The sequence below is a fragment of the Typopeltis vanoorti genome, chromosome 4 (genome assembly GCF_054136105.1).
Source record: "Typopeltis vanoorti isolate ZY-2024b chromosome 4, IOZ_Tvanoo_1.0, whole genome shotgun sequence".
NCBI classification, from domain to species: Eukaryota; Metazoa; Arthropoda; class Arachnida; order Uropygi; family Thelyphonidae; genus Typopeltis; species Typopeltis vanoorti.
In genome coordinates this window covers 101271096-101298292 of record NC_143552.1, presented here as the reverse complement: position 1 = coordinate 101298292, position 27197 = coordinate 101271096, and positions in this window count along the sequence as shown.

The window sequence follows — 27197 nt, the reverse complement described above, 5'->3', positions numbered from 1 at the left end:
AGTAATCTCTCTCTCTCTCTCTCTCTCCCTCTCTCTCTCTCTCTCTCTCTCTCTCTCTTCTGTGCTTTTTGAATGGAGAAAATAAGCAGAAAGCTCAGCCAAGGAGGAGGAGTAGTGAAGGCTGTAGATCTAAATTTGTAGTAAAAAAAAATTAAGAAATTATTTTCGAATTATATACTTTTAGCCACAGAAAAATTAAGCAAAGTGAATACAAATATCTAAATGCATGTAACTTACCTCGATACTAATTTATTTGCTATTTTCGTTATTTCGAGTTTCATGAAGTCATCTCATATTTAAATGAATGGTAAGTTCCACTGTCTACTGTCAAGTTAATGTGTCCAGTTTCCCATAAGCTCATAAAGAACTTGAACAATTTTAGCAGCTTTCTTACGATATTTAACTGTATCCAAGAAACTTAAACATTTTAAATTTCATAGCGAAAATTCTTACTGGAAGTAATCATACAAGAAAAGTGGTACTTTTCCGAAGTACTTCGACAGAAAGAATTTTATACTTTTTTACTTATAAGGAAGAACATATTAAAGAGTTGATAGTCGCATTGGACTTTAATTTTATAACTGATTCACAAAGTTAATTTGTTGCATAGATATGATCCATCCAAAAAAGTACTCTGAAAAGAAATAATTACAAAAATATTGTTTCCAATTCGATATTTGCGATCCAATTAAAGCAAGAAACAATCATGACCCAGGTGGTAAAACAACCAGAACTATAAACTCTTGTTGATTACAGTGATCTAGATGAACTATTGGATATATTCCCTCTATCTAATATTTCATCTAGATCGTCATATAGGATTTACTTTGAAAATTTCCATGTTTAGACTTTAGAACAAGGGTTGCTGATTACCTAACCCTTAGGTTAGCCACATTTACCATTATTAAGTTTAGATTTTACTTTAGATGAGGAACAAAGTACTTTTCGAACATTAGAGGTTTTGGTATTCAACAGTGTGCGTTTCGCCTTTTATTACCTGAGACTTCAATAAATAATGCCTGATGAAGACTTTCGATACAAATAGTGTTTACCAAGGAGTTTTTGCTTTCTGTGAAATAAACAGTTGTATGTTAATATCTAAGCTTCTTGGTAAAGAATGGAGCAGAGTTGTAAGATGAAAGCTAATAAGATGAGGCACAAAGTACTTAATAAGTTTGAGATGTCTCTTTTTTTCATAACTAAGTTATTGTTTATCTGCACTACACCTTATTTTTATTTTTTTTAAATAATTTAACTGTAAATCTATCTTAACTGAAATTGTCATTAATAGAGGAGTGTAGATTTGCACAACCGGTAGTGCTTTTCGTGCATATTACTATCAACACCTATATATGTATCGGACAAGAGCTATACACCCTCTGAGAGACTTTGAAATGGATTTTTTTGACATACCATGTTAAAAAAATATAAAAGAATAAAACAAAGAATAAACGTTGTATAAGCTAGATTGTAATAGTAATAATAACATGGAGCAAAATTAACACAGTACATACATATATACATAATTACCTGAACACCTGTATGAACCATCTTGCAGTACATGCTTATTGTTAAAAATAAATAAATAAAAATTAAAAAAAGAAAGAGAAATAAATACGTAGCAATACTATCGGTACAAAGCCACGCACTTCGAACTATAATAGATATAAGTAGGGATTGCTTTATTTATTGATAAGTTCACTTGTTAGGATACCTTATTAATAGTAAAAGACGATGGTGTAGAGAGTATGATTCTGATTAGAATAGAGTAGAAAGAACAAACTTCTTCTAGACGGAGTTAAGTCTCCTAGTGGGACGTATTTTGGGCATTTTCACTAATCAATGTAAAGTGGACTCAATTAAAGCAAGAATCTTATTACGTTAAAAAATATGAGATAAAGATATCAAGAGATCCTTTTTTACGGTGAAAACGCCTTTTTGTTTGCTCCAATTTCAGGCGATATAAAATTTGAATGTCATCCATGGATTTTATGCAACGAAGCTCACGAGCTAGAGTTGGAGAGTGAATTAAATATGGTTTCCGTATAAAATACAAACAAATAGCAGTAAAAATTCTTGGCGAGTAGCAAATATTGGAACAGTCAAATCACAAAGGAAGAGATTTTAAGTCTAGTGTCAAAGTGTGTGTTACAACCCTCCGATATCTTCCGATACTTTGTTCTCCTCACCCCCCTCCCCCTCCTCGTTTCACCTTCGACGAGTTATTCAGTGTGACATTCTTGCGTTTGTTACAGCACGTTGCCAGATCTCGTAAAACGTGCGCCATAGCTGCACTTTGTGTTACAGCTTGGCCGTAGACCTCCTAAAGATGTCAGTTATAGGAAATGATGTCGCCAAGCACCGTCGAACATGGCGCGCAAGGTCTGATATATCATGAACAACAGAATTACCGTGCCGCTTATGTAAGTGTTTCGAAGAAGAATATATCGATCATTGCGGCTTTCAACCTTTCCAGACACATTGTTCGCGAACTGAGTCAGGTAGGTAAAGGAGAGTAAGTTCCATTTTATTCTCAACGGACGACGACAGAGAGGATTAAGACTGGGCTGAAAATATAAATCATTTGTTCTCCGTAGCGAAGTGCTTGCTGGAATGTTTGGATAAGAGTCAGATAGTGCAGTCTCAATGAATATAATGAAGGAATCACAGCGCACGTTCTCACGTGTCAAAGATATTTTTGTCTTTGTTTCTCTTATGCGAACGATTGGCTCTTTTTTCCTGTTCACTCTGTGTATCTGACTTTTTGTGGTTTATTCTCTCTCTCAGTAATTTCTTTTTGGTGTTTTATTTCTTGTCTTCATTTATTCCGTTTCTAACTTTTTTATTTTATTATTTTCTGGACATTTTATTTTGTTATGTCATTCTCACCTACTAAAAGTTTAAACCTATAGTTATATTAGCATTATGGGTAGACTACTATCTAGTCTTAATCTATTTGCCTTTTAGTTTTGATTTTCCATATTTATTCTCTATGACTTTTATTATCTTTTTTTCATTTTTCTTGATGTAACAAATACTCTCCCAGACGGAGAAGAAAGAGGATGGATTTTCTCCCTGAAACCAATTATCTTCCTCCCACTAAATAACAACAGAAAAAAAGATTAATACATGTAATTGAAAAACATGTATATTTGTATTATGGTTTCATGGCCTTCCTTCTCTCATCTCTTTCTGTCCTTTCTCAGATTATTTTTTTCCCGTTTCAATACTCTTCTTTTAAATTTCCTTTGTTTTGTCTCTACAATTCCCAGTTTCTTAAACTCTCTCTTCATTAATTTCCCCAACCTAGTTTTAGTCTTATTTTCTCCCTTTATAATAATAAAAAAAAAATCTCTAACAATTGAAGTGCATGTTAATAATTAACACACAATTAAATACTTTTTACTCTTGCCTCATACTCCATGGAATACTTCTACTTTTGTAGATCACTGATGTACATGATGTGACTTGTTATTTTGTCATAGATCAATAAATACGTTTTTCAAGTTTCCAGTTTATATCAAATAGTAAGTGAACAAGATTTTTAACATTAATGACGAGTTCACTGTAATAATAACATTTTACACTAATCGTAGGCGATAAAAGTACTTTTGATATTTTCAGGTCTAATGCTCTGTATTTAGTTCTTTATTCGTTGGAATGAAATTAGCCAACAGTTGCCTCCTGGCAAAGAAGGAAGTGAATTTCATTCTTGGGATCTTCCTGAATCATTCAAAGAAAACAATCAGTCGAACACAGTCAAGGAAACCTTTCATCCTATTGGAATCTGGCACATGGTATTATTTACTCCTTGTTAATAAATGAGATTTTAATCCCTTGGATCGTAGAATGCATTTTATCAATCTTTTTCAGTGATAAACTTAAATTATAATTGTAATGATATAAATTATAATGATAACTTTAATAGAAAAACTTGCAAGAATATTTCAAGAAATAGAGGATTTATTTTATTATTTATTATTATTATTTTCTGAGCATGAGCTATTCAGGATAACCATGAGATCTGCATGTATATAATGCTATCTACTCTCATCTCAAACATAACAGTAGTGCTTTCCAAATGTTCTTGTGATTACAGTAGAAAGTAGAGCTGTTTTGGTTCCAAAAGCGAAAAATATCATTTCTTCCGATGTTTTTTTTTTTTTGAACTAATCAAGAAAATCCAGTTTCTTTATTTCATTATATGTTTCTGCTACCTTGTGACATCTCCCCCCCCCTCTCTGTAAACTAATAAAGCTGATTTTATTGAGTGACGCATGTATATTAAGTAAGAACATTGTTTCAAGCAACCAGATATTCTACCCTCATAGTAAAAATCTCTGTGTGTGTTGTTGTTGTTGCTGTGAATTACTTCTAAAGCAATTAATGTTATAAGTTTCTGTTAATGTATTTATATCTGTTTACTGCATGTGTTCTTCTGTGTTCTTTTTCTATTTTTAGACTTTGTGAAATTGAAACTTTTTTTTCGAGACAACAAATAATAAAACCGTTAAATCAAGCCTATGGGAATCAACTAATTAGCAAAAGGTTTTCAATAATACGAAAACATTTTAAAAACAAACATAAAATATGTTAGTGAAGATGCATGTGACTCCTTAAGCTGCTTAAAGGAGACTTGGACTGGTTTGAAAGGGTTGTATGCTTCATCTCTAGACCAGGATTAAAGACATTCGACTCATTACCTCATCCAGGGTACTAATACTGATGTACCATTGGTTCATATTTTGTGGGTGAGATTCACAAAAAGAAGGAAATCATCCAATACAGAGAAGCGATGAAATTGTTGGTATGAAATTTGGTCCCTGCAGATAAAGGCTTAAGTAGACTGTAATAATCGGAGAATTAAATTTCGATAAAGAATGTGTAGTACTCATTATAGTTTGTGGTTTGAACATGAATACAATACTCCACCTCTTAACATGCTATCTTATATATATATATATATATATATATATATATATATATATATATATATATATATATAGTATGTATGTATATGTATGTATGTATATGTGTATGTGTGTGTGTATACTGTACTGTAATGTCCCCAATTTCATGAAGCATTAAGAGGCCTTTTTACATTCTTTTAGCTATCTTCGCTAACTTTTTAACTTCTAAACGTCTAGTGGATGACTCTGGATAAAGGCTATCCTTCCTCATTTGTTCTATTATTCAAGATGTAATATTCGAGATGTCTTTTAGTTTAGAGGTGCATAGTTTTTCTTTCTAGAAAACCACTCAGAACACACGCAGGTAACAAACATTATATACAGGCCTCATAGTTATGTTGCTTACTCTGATTTGCCTAAAAGTATCAGCTGATTCGGACCAAACCTTTGAACCCTTTTTGGCAATCTTGTTGTATTAATAAAATGGTTGGAAGTTTCAGACTGTTCTATATCCTGGACTATTGGTTCTGCTCCTACAAGCAAACAAGCACCTCCTTCCTCTCGAACTAGTAGGCTACGGATTCTTATCTCTCATAGTTCTGTTCACGCAGTTCTATTTGTCCACTTTCTTCTACGACTATTCTTCTGAATTTGACCCAAATCACGACATCATCTGCAAAAACAGCTGTTTCTTCTCCTTCCTGATCATTAACCGTATCTAGAACACTACGAATTTAGAAACAACATCAATTTATGGCAGTTCTTGATTTGAAAAAAAAAATCCTTTGATTGAATTCAACGGAAAAAATGTGGGAAAAGTTTGAAAAGATAGACATAGGGAAAAAAATATGGTTATGATCAGGAATATATATGTGTGTGTGTGTGTGTGTGTGTGTGTGTGTGTTAAAGTTAAGAGCTGAAAATTAAATTTGGCAATACTTAATAATTGACTTCGACAAGGAAATGTGTTAGTTCCATTGCTATTCATTGTGCTGATGAATTGCGTCTCAGACAGACAAATCATCTATCATTCTTCTTCAACCTCTTCCAGACTTATTTCCCTCTCTCAGCACTTTGTTCATTCCAGTTTATTTCCCTATGGCTTTATTCTTTGTATAACAGATCTCTGAAATAATATTGCCGCATCACACTAATCTTTACTTTTACTTCCACTCTAGTAAAACCCAGTTCTCTCGTATTTCTCACAAAAAAGAACCATTTTTCCCAGTTATTATTTTTGATAGCACTCAAATCCCCAGACAAGATGAGATTTCTCTTGTCGGAATTACCCTAACATCAAGACTCTCCTGGCATAAAGACATCACAACAATCTTTCGCCCAAGACGCTACTTCACCTCAAAACGGTTGTTAACCTTATACAAATCAAAACTCCGCTTAGCAGCTATCGAATACTACTCTCACATTTGGAGTGGGGGGCTCCTAAAAGCTTCCACAAAATGCTACTCAATACAGAGGAGAGCAATTAGACTGATAAATGATCCATCTTTTACCGACTCACTCCCCCCACTTTCACATAGACGTTTTAGTCTCTGCAATTTGCATATTCTACAAATATTTTCATGGAAAATGCTCATCTGAAACAACATCAATAATTCCCCCACTCTGTACCAAGCCCACTGGAACACGTACAGCTGCCTCCCAACATCCTTTCACAGTACACCTTGAAACCCACAGAACAAGTTTCTTTTCCTCCTCCTTCATCCCTGCTACTGCGGTACTGTGGAACAGTACCCCCCTCCGACGTATTTCTCAAGGAATACAATATACGGTTTTTAACTCAAATATAAACAAATTTCTCCTCCCCCCCCTCACTACCCATATACTGTACTAAAGTACCATAGGTCCAGCCTACGTCTCGTATATGGGTCCAACATAAAAAAAAATCTCTCTTCCAGTAATCACAAGATTTCCATTTCCATTTAGTAAAACATCTGGTTCCTCATTTTTTTCTTCTTCAATAGTCCAAATAACATTGTTCTTGTTCTCATTAACATCTTTCAAATTGTATGTGTAAATTGAAAACAATTCAACACATTTGAAAATCGGTAAACTGAATAATAATAAATTAATAAATAAATAAAAATACACTATAGAAAAAAACTATTGTTTTCTAATGACCGAAAATAAGTAACACATTCTGGATGCGAACCCAGCTCTTTCCATCAGAAAAAAAGCAATGCCATTACTGACTGAGCTACGGAAGCCCGTAGGAATTCAATAAACATTCTTTCATGACCCAGTAATGAATTTCCATCTGATGCTAGAAAAGCTTTGCTGTAGAATACACCACTACTTACCCATACGTATAGGAACACTTAAAGAAACATACTGACACCTGAAGGTAAAAAAAACTGTAATACTGAATATGGTTATAGCATATTTTAATATCTTTATTACATCTTGTAATTCTGCAGTTATAATATCTTATCTTATTCGGGCATCTTTCTGATATATTTCGTCCCTGTTCTTTATAATAATATCCTACGCATTCTTTACAGTAATATCTATGCTATTATCACAACACCACTCATTTGGAAGCCTGTATTTGTCATTACCAATGATGTTCCAGTAGATTTTGAACGTTCTCTGTCTTTCACGTATATACAAAATTTTCCAGCAGTTGATTTTTGGTGTCTCAGCTGCATAGCACAATGACTAAGAAATATATCCGCAGTCCGGGTTCCTAATATAACACCTCTCTCACACAACGATTTCTAGTTGTTTTAGTTTACACCCTTATCTTGCTTCGAATTTATCTGATCAATACACCATTTATATCCCTATTTTTCCTTGTGCTCTCCTATACGTGTCATGTGATTGTTAGAGTTGCAGACGTTACTCCATTGCCGAAGTATCCTGATACATGTAGAGTAAATAATTTTATATTCCTATAAGTAGAACAGTGGACATAAATTGAACATTTTTTGAAAGAAAGTTTTAAGACAGTAATCTTCAGCAACTGTTGTTTCTTAACTATCATTTCCTTTCCTATTGAACAAACTTTTGTAAGATGAAGTCAAATATTACAAACCAAAACTACTATGTTACCACTAGGCTTGAAGGTACTTGATAGAATTTTTTTAAAAGTAATTCTCTTTGGATGTTGAGAATGTCTGTGCGACAACTGAATGGAACGAACCACGTCCTGAGAGGGATGATATCGATCCCAAGATTGCCCTATGTTGAAGTGGGACATTCTCTAGATTGATCTTATATATGGGCTGGTGATTAGAACAACAACAACAACATAATAATAATAATAATAAATAAATACATAAATAATAAATAATAATAATAATGCTCTCTCATCTATGACTACTGGGCAGTCTGGAGGACATCCCAATCGTAGCCTTCAGAAACAATTCTCTGCGGTTAGTGGCCATCCAGCTCACTAATTCCTCCCTCTACTGAACTCTGTTATCGACCCGCAGAGAGCACTAGGACCAAGGGAAGGTAGCATTTGTGAACACGTGCTCTAGTAGCTTCGTTGACATCCACTCCAGAGGTACAGGAGATGGGCGTGATGCAGGAAAAAGAACCGACTAGAGAAAGAGAGAGAAGCTGGATCATTTATTTATTCTTTTATTAGTAATTTCTTAGAGTATGTAATCAATGGACGACACGCACACACACACACATGGGTAAAATATCCACGTTTTCAAATGAAAAAGGTAAAATTAACGTTTACGCAAAGAAAAAGTGTTATGATAGTTTGCTACATTTTTACGAGTTACCTCCGTATTACATTATCCAGGATACAAAAAAAGGAAATATATTTCCTTTTATTAGTATTTTAGGGTTTTCCAATCTCTTTATGCTGCCATACTTTCATGTAATCAGTGTTTTATACGGTACACTTTTTCATAAGTTCTCGTAATTATACACGAAAGTGCATATATGAAATTTGCATTTTGTACTACAGAGTTAATACTTGTTCAAAAAATCAGCTAATTATATCATGGTTTTTATATAAATCAGAATGTTTCTTTCATAAACTTTAAAAAAATGCATTCTTTTTGTGTTGTTTTAATGGTTGTGATGGGACGAAATTCATGCATTTAAAAAGTCAGATCAAATCAGTATTCAATCTGATTTGATTTTTTGCTTCAGTTTTTCAGAAATTTCAGGAAAAGATACTGTTTGTTTAGAGAAGCTCATCTCTCGTTATATTTAATTATGTATGTTCATTAAAATGTCAGGTTTTGAGGATTATGTGTGCGTGTGGAGGGAGGTGGAAAATTGATAATAGAGATAAGACTCCTGAAATCAACAGCTATCCCAAAAAATCCTCAAATAGCAACTTGGAGTGAAATAAAATGTTTTCGTTATACAAGTAGATAATCGTGAATATACGTATCTTTTATCGCTCTTATACTAGGGTAAAGTATTAACAAAAAATAGTCGGAAAACGTACAGCAAAACACAGGAAGCGTTCGAAGTATTACGAAGATGTTAGGAACCATGGATAATCTATACAAACGCTATGAGATACTGAAACATATAATTTGCCCTTATAAGTTATGGCGCGACGATTCCATGATTTAGAGCAATCCAAATAGTAACAAAAGAACATTTTGTCTATGTTAACTATGACAACTTTATTCTGTACAAGTGGAGCTTGTGGTGTGCGCCACAAGCTCCCGTGCACCAGACAAACAAGCACACTACTGCCCAACACCTAAATAGCACAGTCGAAAAAATTTCCAGCAACAATGTATCACTAATTTGGAAAAATATGGGATCAATTCTTAGGCATAGGACTTATAAAGGTTTTCCATCGGAAAATGTGTTAAACTACCTTAAACGTAAGTTGGAAAATCACCTTGGGAAAATCTTGTTCTCTTATAAAGCAGACAATCTGACGGGGAAAACACATACAACTAAAAGATAATATAACGGACTCGCAATCTTAGTTCAAATCTAGTTCTTTCTCTAGGAGAAAGGCTCCAAGGGAGAACTAGATTTGAACAGGATTTGAATTATCAAAGGATTTGAAATGTTGGTACAATTAAACAACATCAGACATACCGAAACCTGCGTTCGTAAGTTCGCAATATTATGCTTTAACTGCAGTATGCACAAACAGAACGAACCTATTCGGAAAATCATTATCTTCCTTAATACACGAGCCTCATAAATCTTAGTTTCTTGACTTCCCAGTTCAAAATGACAATACGAACAATAACATAATTTATTGTTAATTTCGTTGAACTGAGTGCGTCACAGTTGAAGTCGGTAAGTTGATCGAAACTATACTGAAACACCACACACACACACACACACACCACTTTTTCTATTAGCAATGCAAAAAAAAATACTGGAAGACATCTTATATAACTTTTTCTGAGACAATAAACTTGCAGAGATTAATTTTTTTAGAAAAGTCATCTTTGAAAAAACAACCAACAGGTCTGGATATCCCAAGACTTTCAGTAAAGCATTCTACAGATCACAAAACTCTCAGAAAGTGGACACTTTTCCAACGTAGTGTGTCAGTATTTTTTATTTATTCATTTTTATTTATTTTATCTTTGTTCTTTTCGCGTAATTTGTATGCATTATTAATATCCAGTTCTCTTACTTGCATACATGTGTTTTTTTTATTTATTTCTGTTTCCAGTTTCAATTTTTTTTCATCTTATTTTTCTTATTTTTTTATTTTAAATTTTAAATTATTTCTTCTCCATCTCATTATTATTATTATTATGCGATTTACCTTACTTTACACTTGCTCTTATAGCATTTTATTATTATTATTATTATTATTATTATTATTGGCCTATCATCAGATATTTATTGGCTCTTCATGAAACATCCAAATTCATGTTTATACTAAGATATATACGTAATTAAAAACTAAATGTCTTCAAAATGTGTTTTGAACACATTTAGTTTTGTTCAATTATTATGTTCAAAATAGGTTTCGTTTTTGTAGGGGCAAAAACTGGAGCACCTGGAGCAAAACCTCCTCTAAAAAGCAACACCCTGAATTGAGTTAGTCTGTTTCAACAGTTTGAAACAGACTAACTCAATTCTGAAAAAAAAAAAAAAATTAATAGTAGGTGAACCATGGTGGCCCACTCGACGCACATACATGGATTTCACCACCACCCTATAAGATGGCATGCATCAATTCACTCAGGATATCTTCTCCTTCTTGTTTATTTTCTCACCTTTTTTATATTTTTTCCATACGTATTTATACGTAGACATATTCACCAATGCCAAATTAGATTGCTATACTTAAAATTTAATTAATCTTTGCTACGGTCATAATAACTACCTGAATAGTAAAAATTAAACTTCTCATATATGCTGTCAATCTCTTCTTCGCTAACTTTTTATTATGCCCTCTAATAGAGCCTTGTTCAGCCTAATGCAAACTCATGGTGTTTATATTACATATAAACTAAATTAACTTATAAACTTTAATTAAATCTCCTATCTCCTGTTAGATAAATCCATCAGATTGCAATTAGCCAACCGATTGTATCATGATACAGTCCCTCTGTGCATACTTAGTCAATCTTCTCTGAATACCCTTGATTTTCTTGATATCAATTAAACCCTTTACGTGTAAAGCTGGCCTCCATAACTCGATATTAATCTGACTAAAGACATGCACATAACAATATAATTACCTCCTTATTTCCAGAGCTAATGCTTTTTTAATTAATCTCACGATCCACTAAGGCTTACTAGTTCTCACCAATGTGATTTCTGAACTTAAATTTCTTATCGACCTTTGATTGATAGGGAATTTGAGAGTTCGGGCATCAATTTTGATTTATATTTGGTTGATCATCAGTTTTGTTTTTATAAAGACTATCCATCCATTCAACCGACTTGGTTTTCCGAGTGGTCGGGGTGTCCGCTCTACAACCAAGAGGTTTGGGGTTCGAATTCTGCCAGGGACAAGGATGTTTGTGATTGTCCTACTATTTGTGGAAAGGGCATCTGCGACCTTACCACTTCTTTTAGTAGAAGGCTTCACTCCCAAACGGGAGTGATCATACGGCATCAAAATGGCGTCACATTTGAATAGCTAACTATCCATCTAACAGTATCTTCTTACCGAATTGGATTGACTTCTAGTGGTTCAATTGTAACCTCTCCCCACTCTTCTTTGTTTCTTCTTCCAGTGTCTGTAGATCATTCTGTAAACAGATCAGTTTCTGCTCTGTTCAATTTAACATCAACAGCAAAGAGAGAATTTTACTCAATATTTAAACCCATGCCGTTTGTTAATATGTTAACACTGCTCTTTGAAGACTCTCTTCTAAACACCACTTCTCGTCTATCAGTCGACCAATTTCTCATTGTGTTAACCCACCTTTAACTTTCACACAGAAAAATATTCTTAATTTCAGCGACTCATTCATGATAATCAATATTTGATTAATTACACACACCAACATATATCTGTTTGCTACCAAGGGAGAGATATCATCTCCTCCTGGAACCTTATCAAATACCAATTGATTTAAGATATCAAATATTTGCTCATCTTGTATTGTATCATTCGGTAAATCTTTTTCAAGCTGTAATTTCTCTTCTGACCAGCATTCACATATCCACTTACAAATACGTATTAAATTCTACAGACAGATTATTCAAAATCTTATGCTTGATTCGTTTCTATTATCGTTATACATTTTTACATCTCCACAAAAGCTTGTTTTGAATTAATCTTAACATTCTAGTTAGTTGAAATTCAGATTTTGCTTTGTAATCTTTAATTAATAATTTAGTTAATACTAGTTGTTGTTTATATCTGTCTATATACAACTATCAATGATCGATTTGGAGATCAGAATACTCGTTCCATAGTTTCTTCTTACAATGTATTTAAGGACTTCATTATTCGGCTGATCCCAGGTTTATTACGAAATTTACTCCTCTGTATGAATTTAAACATTCAATTATGCAGATGCCCCACAGTACTATCCATTGGAATGAGTGTCTCTTCCATTATACGGTGAATTCCAGTAAACACTTTTTAATTCATAATACACCATCAAAGTTACCGTTCTTTCTTTCTTTCTTTCTTTCTTTTCTTTTACCAGGACTAGGAATACTAAGATGATCACCTGGAATTCTCACTATCCCTAATCCTCCCTTTCATGGAGGGTGGAAGGTTGGAGATGTTCACTTTCTCATTTCTATGTTCCTCCCTCCTTTCAGCGTGGGTTTTCTAGTCTGCCAGATTGCAGTTATAAGCAGGCACCTCGGACTTGGGATTAGGCCTAAATCGGATAGGCAAAATTGTCTCTGTTGAGATGTAACTAATGACAGCACTCAAGAAACAAGATGGCGAGCAACAAAGGAATAAATTATAGATATATAGTGGGTAAACTGCAGAAGTCGCTCTACCAATTATAAATGAATACAGATTTTTCTTGTCTTTATGCTATAATACCTGTGCTTATTTGAGAACATCGCAGCTTGCAAATATATGTAATTAATGCACATTTATATAAAACATAATATCCAATATTTATTAATATTATTATTTTTTTAAAAAAGTGCAATTTTATTTTTACTCCTGTTACCATAATGTTTGGTACAAGGTTAGATAAGAGGACTCTATTTTGTTATACTTGCAGCATTTTTCGATGAGCAAGCTATTTGTGAGAAAGAGCAGGTTTTTCAGGAACTAAAAGCCAATTCTTGTTGATAATATTAAAGTAATGGCATGTACAACATCGAGCATAAATATTAATTTATTCCAACACTTTGCTTGAAAATTAAGACTAAAACTAATAAAAGTATTAATTTTAATAGCATTTTTCGATATCCTTTAATAATCAATTATGATTACAAAACACTCAGATGATAAAGGTTTATTTATTTAATTAAAGTCATTAATATTGCCATTAATATGTTGGTTAAGCGTTAATTAATATATAGGAAAAGAAAATGGTATTTATATATTTCTGAAGTGAAGAACCATTAAATTCACAATCACGTTCAACATTAAAAGATCATATAAAAGACTAGAATAATGCAACAGTGTTTTCTTGTGATTTTGAAGACCAATGTCATAAAACTAAACTACAGAACACGACTTATTTCCTTTTTTCTATTACTTATTCTTAGAAAAATGTTACAATATTAAGAAATTCATTTTCATAGTCTTCCTGCATTTCGTATTTTTGTTTAACCGAATACCTTAAACAGACAAAATCAAATAAGAACAAATCAAATCAGTAATCTAATGAGCGAATAAATCAGATGAAATACAGTACTCCAATTTCTAAGAAAACCAGTGCGCTTTCTAAGCTCTCTTAAATTCTCAAGACGAATGACAATGACTGGATGCCCAATCAGGCGAACTTCCACGCAGCCAGCGTATTTTATCAATCTTCAAACACGGCAGTAAATGGCTGATCGATTTCTTTGTGTGTGTGTGTGTGTGTGTGTGTGTGTGTGTGTGTGTGTGTGTGTGTGTGTGTGTGTGTGTGTGTGTGTGTGTGTGTGTTTTCGTTGTTACTATAAACTCCCCCTCCTGAATTGCATCATTTTGGAGGCTGTGATCTTCGTAGCTCACATTATACTGATCACCTATAGTAGTTGACTCTAGCGAGAAACTCGGGCGACGAGAAAGGGGTTGTCCCTACAGCTCACCATTGTCATTTTCACCGCACGTTCCAGAATACTTATGAGCTTTGAACCGGAAGATGTTTCTGACACAAGGTTATTGACAATCATATGAATTTTGCATTCGAAAACAGAAAGCATTGAAGATGAATAAAGTCATTTGAAAAATATTAAAATAATGTTTGGAAAAATTTTAGATTATCCGAATGTATTTTGCGACTTTACACAATCAGAACGCGCTTAGATTATAAGGGCGAAACTGAAATGTTAATATATCATTCATTGGTTGATATCAGACTACAGCTATACGATTTTTTTTCCCACAACATTTATGAAGTTTTTTTTTTTCTTTCACGAATTTATTTGTTGACAATAATTCATCGATTTGTGATGTTGGTTATTTAAAAATGTAGATCCAAAACTGTTATACTTTTCGGTGTTGTGGGTAAATAGCTGTCTTGGGTCACAGTTCGCTGAAAAATTGAAATCCGAGAAGAAAAAAACCTCTGCTATTTACTGAAAAAAAAACATTTTTATCTATTGTCATTCGAATTATGAGTACTTATCTATCCCTTTATTTGTCTTATTTTGTCACGTTTCAATCCTGTAACAATCTTTCGGTTTCTAACTCACGTTCTACTGAATTTATTAATTCTTTACAATAACATAGCCAGTGTATTGCTTACGAAAATATTTCTATTCAATGAAATAAGTTCTACATTTAAGTCATCCCAGTAAGTCAATAAAAATTACAGACCTTAATATTAATAACTACAATACTACATTAATGAAGTACTTTATATATTACATAGGATTTCTTCAGGTGTAAACATACAAACTAGTAGACAAAATAGCAAAGACTAACAAAGATAACAAACCAATGTGTAGTTTTGAAGAGACTGATGGTATTTTAAAATATTTCTAATTGTATATTGCATTGTTTAGTATGTTGTGAGAGTTTACACATTCGTGTGCACGTGTTTGGCTAATGAAGGCTAGGAGGTATTCAGACAAGGCTAAAATTTAGATGTTTAGGAAGTGGCATTAAATCTGAAACATCTAAATATTAACCGAATTTTTTTTTATTTCCAATAACTTGGGACACCTCGATTTTCATCGCGATGTCACCAGTTATCTTCATGATTTTTTCTAGACAGAGGAATCGGACGAAGAAGCAATATTTAGTACCCAACAGGTTAACTTAATCTAACACCAGTCGATTATCACTTACGGGGGATATCTCAAACACAAAGTTTATGCCACGGGACCCACAACACTTGTACAGTTACAGAAAGAAATCGAAGAGAACTGTTCGCACGATTACAAGTGATACGTTAACTGATGTTCGAAGATCAGTTTCACACCGAGGTCGGCAATGCCTTGATGAGAATGGAGGACACTTTGACCACTTGAGATAATGTATCATTTAAACACAAAACACGTAATTATTTTATATCTAATCTTAATTATAACATTCACTATTAATTATAAAATTATGAAGTTAAATTTAAGAAAATAAACATAACAGGTAATAAAAACCAAGGCTGTGTAAACATTTTTGGGACAACGTGTATATAAAGCTTCTAAAATTCTGAGTAATAATTTTATGAGTAATACTGACGTTCAAATAAATTAAAACAATCTTTTATGTTCGAATTTAAAACAAGAATGCAGATAAAAATAAAAACTAAGCACATTTAGGTGAGAAACAAATTGGTTTCATAAACGAATTATATAAAAAAAGGAAAAACAAAGCAAACAAGGGGCGCACTTTTTTGTTTTGTTTGAGTGAAGTAAAGCATTTTACTGGAGTGATTTTCCTGTGAGAGAGCCATTCTTTGATAGACGGACAAAACACGTTAAAGCGATCCTGCAAAGTTAAATAAATGGTAAGAGGGAAAGTGCCCTTGTCAGAAAAACATCGTCCAACCAATGGCTCGAACTTGCGACAATCTTCTGTTTGTTTCCGGCTGTAAAATCGATTCTTGTCGCGAAGAAAAGGGGAAAGATTCTTCGCACATCACTTTCCCTATACTACCACTTTTTGTTGTTCAAACTGCGGACGATTTGATCTAACAGATACTGCAATTTAAAACAGCGACACTCAATTGGAAAAATTTAGTTCCAAACTGAATCATTCCATACATTCTTGAAAAACTAAAAAAAAAAAAAGGAACCATATATATATATATATTGGTGTGTGTGTGTGTGTGTGTGTGTGTACATAAAAAAACGATCTTTTGAAAATAATGTGACATTAAATGTAATGGTACCGGGTTTTTTTTTCTCTATCATGTCGATATTTTTCGCACATCTAAAAGTCCTTTTATTCTCATAGAATGTTTAGTATTATAGTATCGATCTGAATACAAATAAAATTATCCTCTGCTTAAATTTTAGGATTTTCTTTTTCGTTTTTCGTTTTTTACCTCATTCTTCAGTTTCCGTTTCTAACATCTACCAATAATTACCCATCTTAATCTATAACCAACCTTCCTGCATTTACGATACCAGTATGTTTGTAAATTACGTCAAATGCATCCAGATTGCTGGGACCTATTTAACATATACTCAGCTCTCTCTCTCTCTCTCTCTCTCTCTCTCTCTCTCTCTATGGTAATTAGGATCCTTACTTTTTTAACAAAACTGTTTTCCACGACAGCCTTAAGCCTAATCCAGACTTCTCTTTCATTATATTTCGCGTTTCTTTGAATGCTATGCTACATTTTGCCCTAATTTCCGCTGTGAGTAGCAATGAAAATTCCCTTATATTTCTGTTCAAAGCACAGCAGTCCTTAGAAATACTGTTTCGTTAATCTTAACTTAATAGGAAGGATTTATCTCTCTGATAATGTTTAAGAACGCAATATAATCGGTACTATCAACGTAAGAAGCCTGAATGGCAAAGAAATGGAGCTAGCTGAGGAATTAGATAAGTACCAGATCGACATAATAGGGGTGACTGAAACAAAAAAGACCAAAACTTGTGAGATCTTTCTGAGCAATAAATACAAAATGTTATATTCAGGCAATGACAATCAAGGAAAAGAAGGAGTAGCCATAGTATTCAACACAAAATACGGGGCTAATCTTCTTGAATGGCAGTCAGTCTCAAGTAGAGTAATGTGGGCAAATATGAGAATGGGGAACTGGACAATGAGACTTATTTGTGCCTATGGTCCCACAGAAGGTTCTACTAAGGTAGAAGTGGAGGAATTTTTTGAGGCTTTAGAAAAAGCAACTGACACAATGAAAAATGAAAAGTTGGTCCTTGTTGGGGATCTAAATAGCAGAGTAGGAAATGATTGTGAGACATACAAAAATATTTTGGGAAAATTTGGAGAAAAGAGCAAAGCTAATAATAATGGCAAATATCTGTTGGACTTCTGCTCAGGACATGGACTGGTTATTACTAACACCATGTTCCAACATAAAAATGTGCACAAATTCACATGGAGAGAAGAGGCTAGGAATAAGAAAAGTCTCATTGACTATGTTATTGTTTGATAGTGATGTTTTCTCCCTGGTGCAGAACACCAGAGTGTACAGAGGATTTGAAATTGGAAGTGATCACTATTTAGTCTTGAGCAGGATAAAATTGAATTTCATATTGAAAAGAATAACATGTAAGAAAGTTTTAAAGCGAATAAAAGTTGAGCAGCTCTCAGATGTGAGCTGTAGACTAAATTACACAAAGATTATTGAAGGAAAAATGAAAGAGTTTGAGAACAGGAATCAAACCTTGGAGATTCAGTGGCAAACTCTGAAGAAAACATTGATTGATTCTGCCAGAGAGGCATGTGGTGAGGTTGTTTGCAAGGATAAAAAAAATCAGAACTCCCTGGTGGACACCGGAGGTTAAAGAGGCAGTGAAGGAAAAGAAGAAAGCATACCAAAAGTTCCTGTCAAATAAGTCAGCTTGTGCTCTTAGAGAATATAGAGACAAATGCAAGAATGCTAAACACTGTGTAAAACTAGCTAAACAAAAGTCATGGGAGGACTTTGGCAAGAATATAGAAAATAAATATCAAGAAGTTGGCAAAATATTCTGGAGGTTGTTGAAGAAGCTTAAGAATGGAGGAAAGAGTGCTATAAAATGAATTAGAGATGATAAAGGTGACATGAAAACGGGAGAAAAAGATATCCTTGAAGTATGGAGTAATTACTTTGAAAAACTGCTAAATGAAACAAGCAGTGATGACAGCAGGGTGGTAAAAAACACTGACCAGGCATGCAGTCAGGAATACATATCCATACTTGAAGTAGAAAAAGCCATCAAAGGCTTGAAATGTGGAAAGGCAGCAGGAGTAGATGATATTCGACCAGAAATGCTGAAGTATGGTGGTATAAGAGTCTTACAGTGGCTGCACTGCATAGTTCAGAAAGCCTGGACAGAGGGACGAATTCCCGATGATTGGAGTAGAGCTCTCATAGTACCCATATATAAAAAGGGAAATAAAACTGAATGTGAGAATTACAGAGGTATTTCCCTACTGAGTGTTCCTGGCAAGATCTATGCAAGTATACTTGAGAAACGGTTGAGAAGGATTGTGGAAGAAAAGCTTGGTGAAGAACAAGCTGGATTCAGGCCAAATAGAGGCTGTCAGGATAAGATCTTCACTTTACGACAAATAGTCTAGAAAGCACGGGAATATAACAAAGATCTGTATTTAAGTTTTGTCGATCTGGAAAAGGCATATGACAAGGTGCCAAGAGAGAAGCTATTCAATACGCTGCAGTTATATGGTGTCAATGGGACATTATATCAAGCAATACTTAGTCTTTATTTGAGTTGTAAGTCAGCAGTTAGAATTGAAGGAAGTACAGGAAGATGGTTTAATGTTGAATCTGGTGTGAGACAAGGATGTACATTATCCCCTCTGTTATTCATTATCTATATGGATCACATTATGAAGGAAAGTGGTATTAAACATGATATCAAAATTGGAGATGTTAATGTCAGCTCTTTGCTTTATGCGGATGATGTTATACTTCTAAATAAATCCGCTAAAAGTCTGCAAGATTCTCTGACTAAATTGAATAGCTCTTGTAATAGATATGGTATGAAGGTCAGCAATAAAAAGACAAAGACAATGAAAATAAGCAGAATCATTTAAAATGTCAACTGTGTTGTGAATGGAGAACCTGTGGAACAAGAAAAACATTTCAGCTATTTAGGCACGATTTTTACTGAAGATTGTAAATTAAATATAGAAATAGACAACAGAATCAGCAAAGCTGGTATGGTGGGAAGTCAATTGAATAAATTCATATGGAATAAGAGAGAAATTAGTCGGAACACTAAATTAGCATACAAGACAGTGTTCAAACCAGTTTTAACTTATGGATCTGAGAGCTGGGTCAGAAGTAAAACACTTGACCAAAGACTAGAGACTTCAGATATGAGAGTCCTCAGAAAGATTATAGGCGTGAACAGATGGCATCAGTGGCAGTATCATATTAAAAACGAGGATATTAGGAAAGAACTTGACATTGTCAGCATCCAGGAATGCGTTAGCAGAGCTAATCTCAGGTGGTATGGTCACTTAAACAGAATGGGCGAGGAAAGATTAGCAAAACAAGTGTTCTCTGCCAGGTTGGCAGGAAAACGACCGAGAGGAAGACCAAGATATAGGTGGATTGATACGGTACAAAGTGCTTTAGACGATAGAAATATAAGATCTGATAATATTGGAGTGTTGACAAATAACAGACTGATTTGGAGGAAAATTGTAGATAGGAAATTAATAATGATGTAATTTTTTTCATGTAGTACTATCATATCCTGTACACCCCTTGAGGGTACATGGCAGGAATTTGATGATGATGATGATGATGATATAAGGGTAAGAGTGTTTTTTGCTGGCCATTCATTTTTACTCTGTACTGTTTTTTCCCTGAGCCGGGAAAAAATGTAATCAAGTAAAACTATGTGATACTTTTATGTATCTCCATATGGTCTTTGCGATTTTGGTACTGCAGCTTTCACTAGTATAACTCGAGGTTATCATTGATGTTTACGAAATGAACTGAAATGAGCTATTTATGAAGTAACAGCTCCTTTTAAGCTTTCTAGATAGCCATTATTTGAATTGCAAGTGGTTCCTAGTTCACGTATTACAGTTGCTACATCACTGCAGTTTCCTAACAAATCCATCTTCAGCGAAATATGATGATGAATAATCATCATAGATTTGCATCAAAATATCAAATTTTTTTGCATCAAATTCATAGATTTGATTCATAATCAAATCTGTGAATAATATGATGCGTTCTTTGTAGTCTGGAGCCTAAACATCTCTAAAGGATACTTTGAGATATTCAAATCTCTTAATGACTCTTTTAGTTCCTTAGTTTCCTTTGTGCAAATTTCCGATGCTCTATAGAATATTTCAATTGGATCTTCTGAGATCTTCTTTATTTCTTTGGAATCAGATTCCATGATGTCGATATATTCCGGATATAAAGGATCGGAAGCATCCGTGCCTTGCGGTACCGGACTGAATGAAGATTATTGTAAGAAATCCTTTCTTTGTTTTAAGCTTCGCATTCTCCTGCATCACATGCACAGAAGTGTTCATTGACACGGTAGCTCTTTGGTTTCGCATTATGCTATAAGAATGCATAGAGACTTAACTCTTCTCTTTCTTTAACTTCATAATCTGAATGCCTCAAGTATGACAAACTTTGACAACTAAATAACCATTACACAGATAACAACATGAACTTTTGTATATGCACAATGACGACAACCCATTATAAACAAAATCGCAATTGGAAAGTTCCTAACACTCCATTTCAATTAAAACAAACTTAAGTTTGAGAGAGAAATCATATTCCACAATAAAATTAAGTTAATTGTCTCTGTTCTAGATGCAGCTGAACTTTGGTTTCGTTTAATTGGAATAACGGTCGAAGCAGCCTGAGATTATGAGGCTAGTGGGTGTAAATGTGTGTGCGTGCGTGACATTTCATAGTAATTAGTTCAACGTTTACTACGGCAATGCAATAACGCGAGTTTCTATATTCATCATAGTACAGGACAAGAAATTAATAACAAAAAGTAGCATTGTAATATTATAAGATCGTATAGATATTCTCTACTGGCTTTAAAGTCATAAGTCAGCTGCACACACACAACCTCAAGCAAGCACACAAAAGCAAGTACACTTTTAGTACACAAAAGTTAGAAATTCAGGCAAATCATGCTCAAACGTTTCTTTTATATAACAAAGAAGAAAGCTCACTGTCATTCAACGTAAATTGAACAAACTCGATCTATTTATTATCCAAAAATGATATTTACGTTGTCATCTTCTGTTCTTCAAATATATTGTAAAAAAAAAAAAACAGAGTATTTGAGAGTACATTAGCGATGAAAGGAGTTACAATGAATAATTCTACGCAAAGGACAGCCTATATATTAAACATAAAGGGAAGTCCATATTATAGAATATCCGCCAAAAAGTTTCAAAGTTACCGTATATGTCATGAAACCTAACGTACGTTCATATTTCAGACAGGCGAACGTGACGGACAACAGAAAACCTGCTCAAAGTCGTTGCCTTGAATTTTAATGGCCGACGTCGTTATGGTTGGATGCCTGAGAGATCAGTCGAGAGAGAGAGAGAGAGAGAGAGAGAGAGAGAGAGAGAGAGAGAGACGCGCTTTAAAGCTATGGACAAACTATTCAAGCCACATAGGGTAGATGTGTATGTTTTACTTAAAGATTTTGAGTGTATACAAAAATAACATTGAGAAATGACAAGGAAAGGTTAGGCAAATATCGAAAGACATAAAGCGAGATATTAGAATGGAAATCTGTTGCAAAAAAAAAAAAAGAAAGAAAGAAAAAGAGAAAGGAAAAGTAAATAGTACTAGTAAACTCATACGATCTACAGATGTTTGATTTCGATCCTAAATTATTTAACATCCCTTTATGATTATTTGATTGTTACGGTATTATTGTGATTATCTGCATATAGATGGAGGGGAAGATTTAAAATCAAATAATCATAATAATAGCAACAGATGACTTTGTTTTAATTATTTTTTATAATTAATGCATTTTGCAGTCCGTATGGGTTTCTGTAGTTTTATAGGAAGAAACTATATTGGGTTAAAAAAGAGAAAAAAATTTAATTAATTAAAATTTCGGGGTTATTTATTTTTTCATTTTATTCTATTAAAATAGATTCCTGCTATAAACTAAAGCCTGTGTGATTCTAAATTTTAAATCTAGGTTATTATTTATTTAAAGGATAGCACATAATCATTGAAGACAGTTAAAGTCAAGAATTGGCTAGCTATGAGAAAATGAAAACATTGTCGCTAATGAGGTGTATTTTATTGGTGGAAGCGGGCACGTCACTCAACGAAATATCATTCAAAATTCAACGATCAGGACATTTTGTCAAGTATTGTACAAAAGATTAATGAAGAATTCGAAAATCAACACATATTAAAACAAATTATAAAAAGTGTGTGTGGGTGTGTGGGTGTGGGTGCGCGCGCGCACGCGCGTGCTAGATTTTATTAAAATGTTTTTTTTTAAAAAAAACGCTCCAAGTTACATCTTTGATTTGTTTGTTTTATTTCTTTAAAAATTAAAAATTATTGAAGGTATCAATGGAACTGCACAACTGGAAGTTACTCGTGTGATTTTCAATATACTGAGCATATTGCTGTTATAGATATAGATAATAAGTGCTCTATTAGCTGCAACATCGCGATTTTGTGTACTTTGTAATATACTGATTTGGCAGAGAGAGAGTGATAGAGTGACAGTATTCACGCCAAGTGTATTGGAACCAGCGATTAGATTAACAAAAGACGCGTGGAAATATCATATTCAATATGTATTGTTAAGTCTAATTATACAATGTGCATCATAGTGGAGATCCGCGTGCTTAAGATTCTTGATGAATTAGGACAAGACCTGAGGTAACACAGTTCCTCACTTTTCGTTACATTGAGTGGAAATACGTAACATGTCCGAAGATTCTTTGAATTTCCTGACAAAAGATGGTTTGGTGAATATAGCATTATTTTCTGTTTACTGTCAAAGTACTTAATGATTTTTACTTGTTGGATGGATGGCTATTTGAGATTTGAGTTTCGTTTTTCTTTTCTTTTCGATATCTTTGATATGTTCAGTTATATGAATCACTCCAGATGCCTATTATGTCCTATATAACACATACTTCAACAAAAACAGTGAATTTTGTAGACCCCAAATTTTTAATAGGAAGATGAAGGCAATTTGGAGAATAAAGAAATGAGATCATGCAAAAAGGGATGAATGCTACTTGGATATACGGAAGAATTTCTGCTCCTCTGCAGTGCCAAATCTCCTGGTTATTGGGGATTCCTTTGGAAGGTTCTTGTAGTATATTCGTTATCATTTTGTGGTTATATCCATTTTAGCTGAATATCAATATGAATATTATTTTTATTTATTGTAACTCTAGAGGAAGTATGCTAAAAGTATGCGAACATAGGCGAAAGTTTAAAGTTACTAATGCAGTTTTATCTATAATACGTATACGGAATTTTAAAAAAAATTACATAATATCTCAAAGAGCTTGAACATTCTACAATACAATGGTTGTGATTATTGTCTTTTTTGCATTTGATGTATTTCTTCCTAATTCTAGTTCACCGATAATTTAAACAGGGTAATGGAAAGAAAGAAGTGATTAATGATTTTTTTTTGTTAGCGATAATGGCACACTCTTGCATCAGGTAAGATTATTTCGACAGAGAAAGCTAAGAACCAATTTAGAACAATGACCTAGAACCACTCGAGCAAAAGGCACAACTGGGAAAATATGGTTGAACGTTTCTTACAGACAGTTTGCTAAATTCGGCTCACCTCCCACTCAATTTGTCATGTGAAGGATTTATGAAGGATCTTAATGTTTGACTCGGACCAAAGAGAACCCCTAATGGAGAACTAGAAAAGAAAGAAAAAAGCTAGAAAAAATTTCTGACATCTAGCACCGACTGATATACAGGAAGAAGATATTCCATCCGTCATCTAGCTATTCATCTCTTCTTCCTTTTTTTTTTTGCTCCGATCTATTTCGATAGCCACAAAGGTAATAAATATAATAACCTTCAAGATAGAAAAGCATGTCTCGCAGCAAATATGTCCTATTACGACTCCTAGGATTACTTATGGTTCTAAATGTTATTCTTCAACGTGAGAAGAATGAATTATAAAAACTAGGATTGAAAATCATTGTAAAGCTGAATTCATTTAGATCGTGGAAAAAATCATAATAGCTTAAAAACTGCATTAAGCTGTGATCTAAGTGGGAGACCTATTTCAGTGTTCCTTTCGTTCGACACGCGTATAAAATGTTGTATCAAAAATTACATAAATTGATTTTAACAACACACGAGCGTGTGTGTGTGTGTATATACATGCGTCCCTGTAATGAAACTGAAATTAAACATATGGCAATGAATTCATCACACTATAATACGCATTTAATTAACCGCTTCAAGTGTTATATAGATTTTCACGTTTTATGTTAAGATTTTAAAATCTTAACGATGTGTAATTATATACATCCCTTATAATTACTTTCAAGATTCTGAAAATAGCTGAAAAAACTGGTTAAATGGGTTATTTTTAATTCTGACCTAATTTCTGTGTAAAGTATTATATTTCGAATTATATTCTAGTTACGTTAAATAACGTGAATAACGTAGGTCTAAAATATTTGTTTCCTAGGTTGTGATATAGAGGCTGAAGACCAACTTGCTTTACTCTATCAAAAAGTCTTGATCTGTGAAAAAAGAATTATTATTATTATTATTATTATTACGGGCAACTCCAAGGAGTCCTTAGTAAATAACGAATGTATGTAATGTAATAAAAAAAAGTAAAAACAAAAAATTACTATTATTATTATTATTATTATTATTTTGTTAATTTTGAAATATAAATGTAATAGATAGAATGTAGGAAAAAAAACTAGTATATATATTTATACAAATTTAATCCATTGTCAAAATGAAAGAGATTACTCTTAGCATATTATATTAATCATCGTAAATATGTATGTGGGAAAAAAAAACGTAAAATACAGTGTTAGCATTAAAAAAATGTACTTGCAAGTATTTGTTATGTACAATCGTGTTCGTATAATCTATCATATGCATGTAAATAATAAAGTTTGATGGATTGAAAAAAAAATTATTATTGTTATTACGGACAACTTCAAGGAGTCCTTAGACTCATGGAGGGAGGCTTTAAACATCATATCAAGAACAACTATTCGGCATTCGCACAGTATTTATCATACTTTGCTTTGAATTTATTTATAGTCATGGCACCCACGACAAACTCTGTCAGCTTATTCCACTCATTCACCACTCTCCAAGTAAAAAATCTAGTTCTAACACCATTGCTAACTACACTCTTGCTCAGTTTCCATGGATGGCCCCTAGTTCTCCCATCACCAGACCTGTTCTGAAAAATTTCCTCTGAATTAATCTTGTAAAAACCCTTCAGTAATTTCAATGGCTCAATCATATCACCCCTTTTCCGTCTAACAACCAATTTCTGTAATCCACAGATCTTCAACCTGTTCTCGTAAGGTTCTTTCCACAGACCAGCTATCATCTTGTTCACTCGCCTCTGTATCCTCTCTACCTTCTCCCTATCAAGAAGAAACCCAGGGGCTCAGATCTGGGCACAGTAGTCAAGATGGGATCTTATCAAGGCTCGATAAAGAAGAACAACAACTTGCTTATCTCTGTTAGTCAAAGTATTCTTCATTAACCAAGTGATCTGATGAGCTGATTTAGCCACTTTTGCTATGTGCCTCCCTAAACTTCAACTCCCTATCCACCAACACACCCAAATCTCTGGCTTCGTCAACCTCCTAGAGTACAGTTCCACCAGTGTGATATACTGCTGCTGATGTTTTGACCCCAAAATGCATAACCTTACACTTTGCTACATTAAACTGACATCCATTCTCATTAGCCCAGACTGCCAATCTATCCAAATCATACTGCAAAATTTTGACATCATATGCATTCACTATTGCTCTACCCAATTTTGCATCATCAGTAAATAAATGAACAGTTCCTCTCAGATCCTTTCCTTTATCATTAATCAACAAATTAAATAGCAGTGGTACATGAACAGAACCCTGCAGCAGACCACTAATCACACGCTTTCATTTGCACTCCACTCCTGAATAAACTACTCTTTGATATCTCTCCATCAACCACTCTCCTATCTATCTTACCAACCCTATATCCATCCCCATATGCTGCAGTTTACTAATTAGAATTCCATGTGGTATCCTGCCAAAGGCCTTAGCAAAGTCCAGCAGTATCACTATAAATCCATTACCTTTATCCAGTTCAGCCGTCACTGTATTATAAAACGTGAGCAAGTTATTAAGCAATGATCTACCCTTCACAAAACCATGCTGTCCTCCATACAGTATCCCCTTTTCATCTATCCATTCCTGTATTTTGCACCTGACTAATATCTCCAAAACCTTGACAACGATTCCTGATATGCTGATCGGTCGGTAATTTGCAACAGCAGTCTTGGAACCTCCTTTATGCAATGGAGCTCTCCTCCCCTCTTTCCACCCCTCGGAACTAACCCACAGTTGAGACTTAAACAATATGATC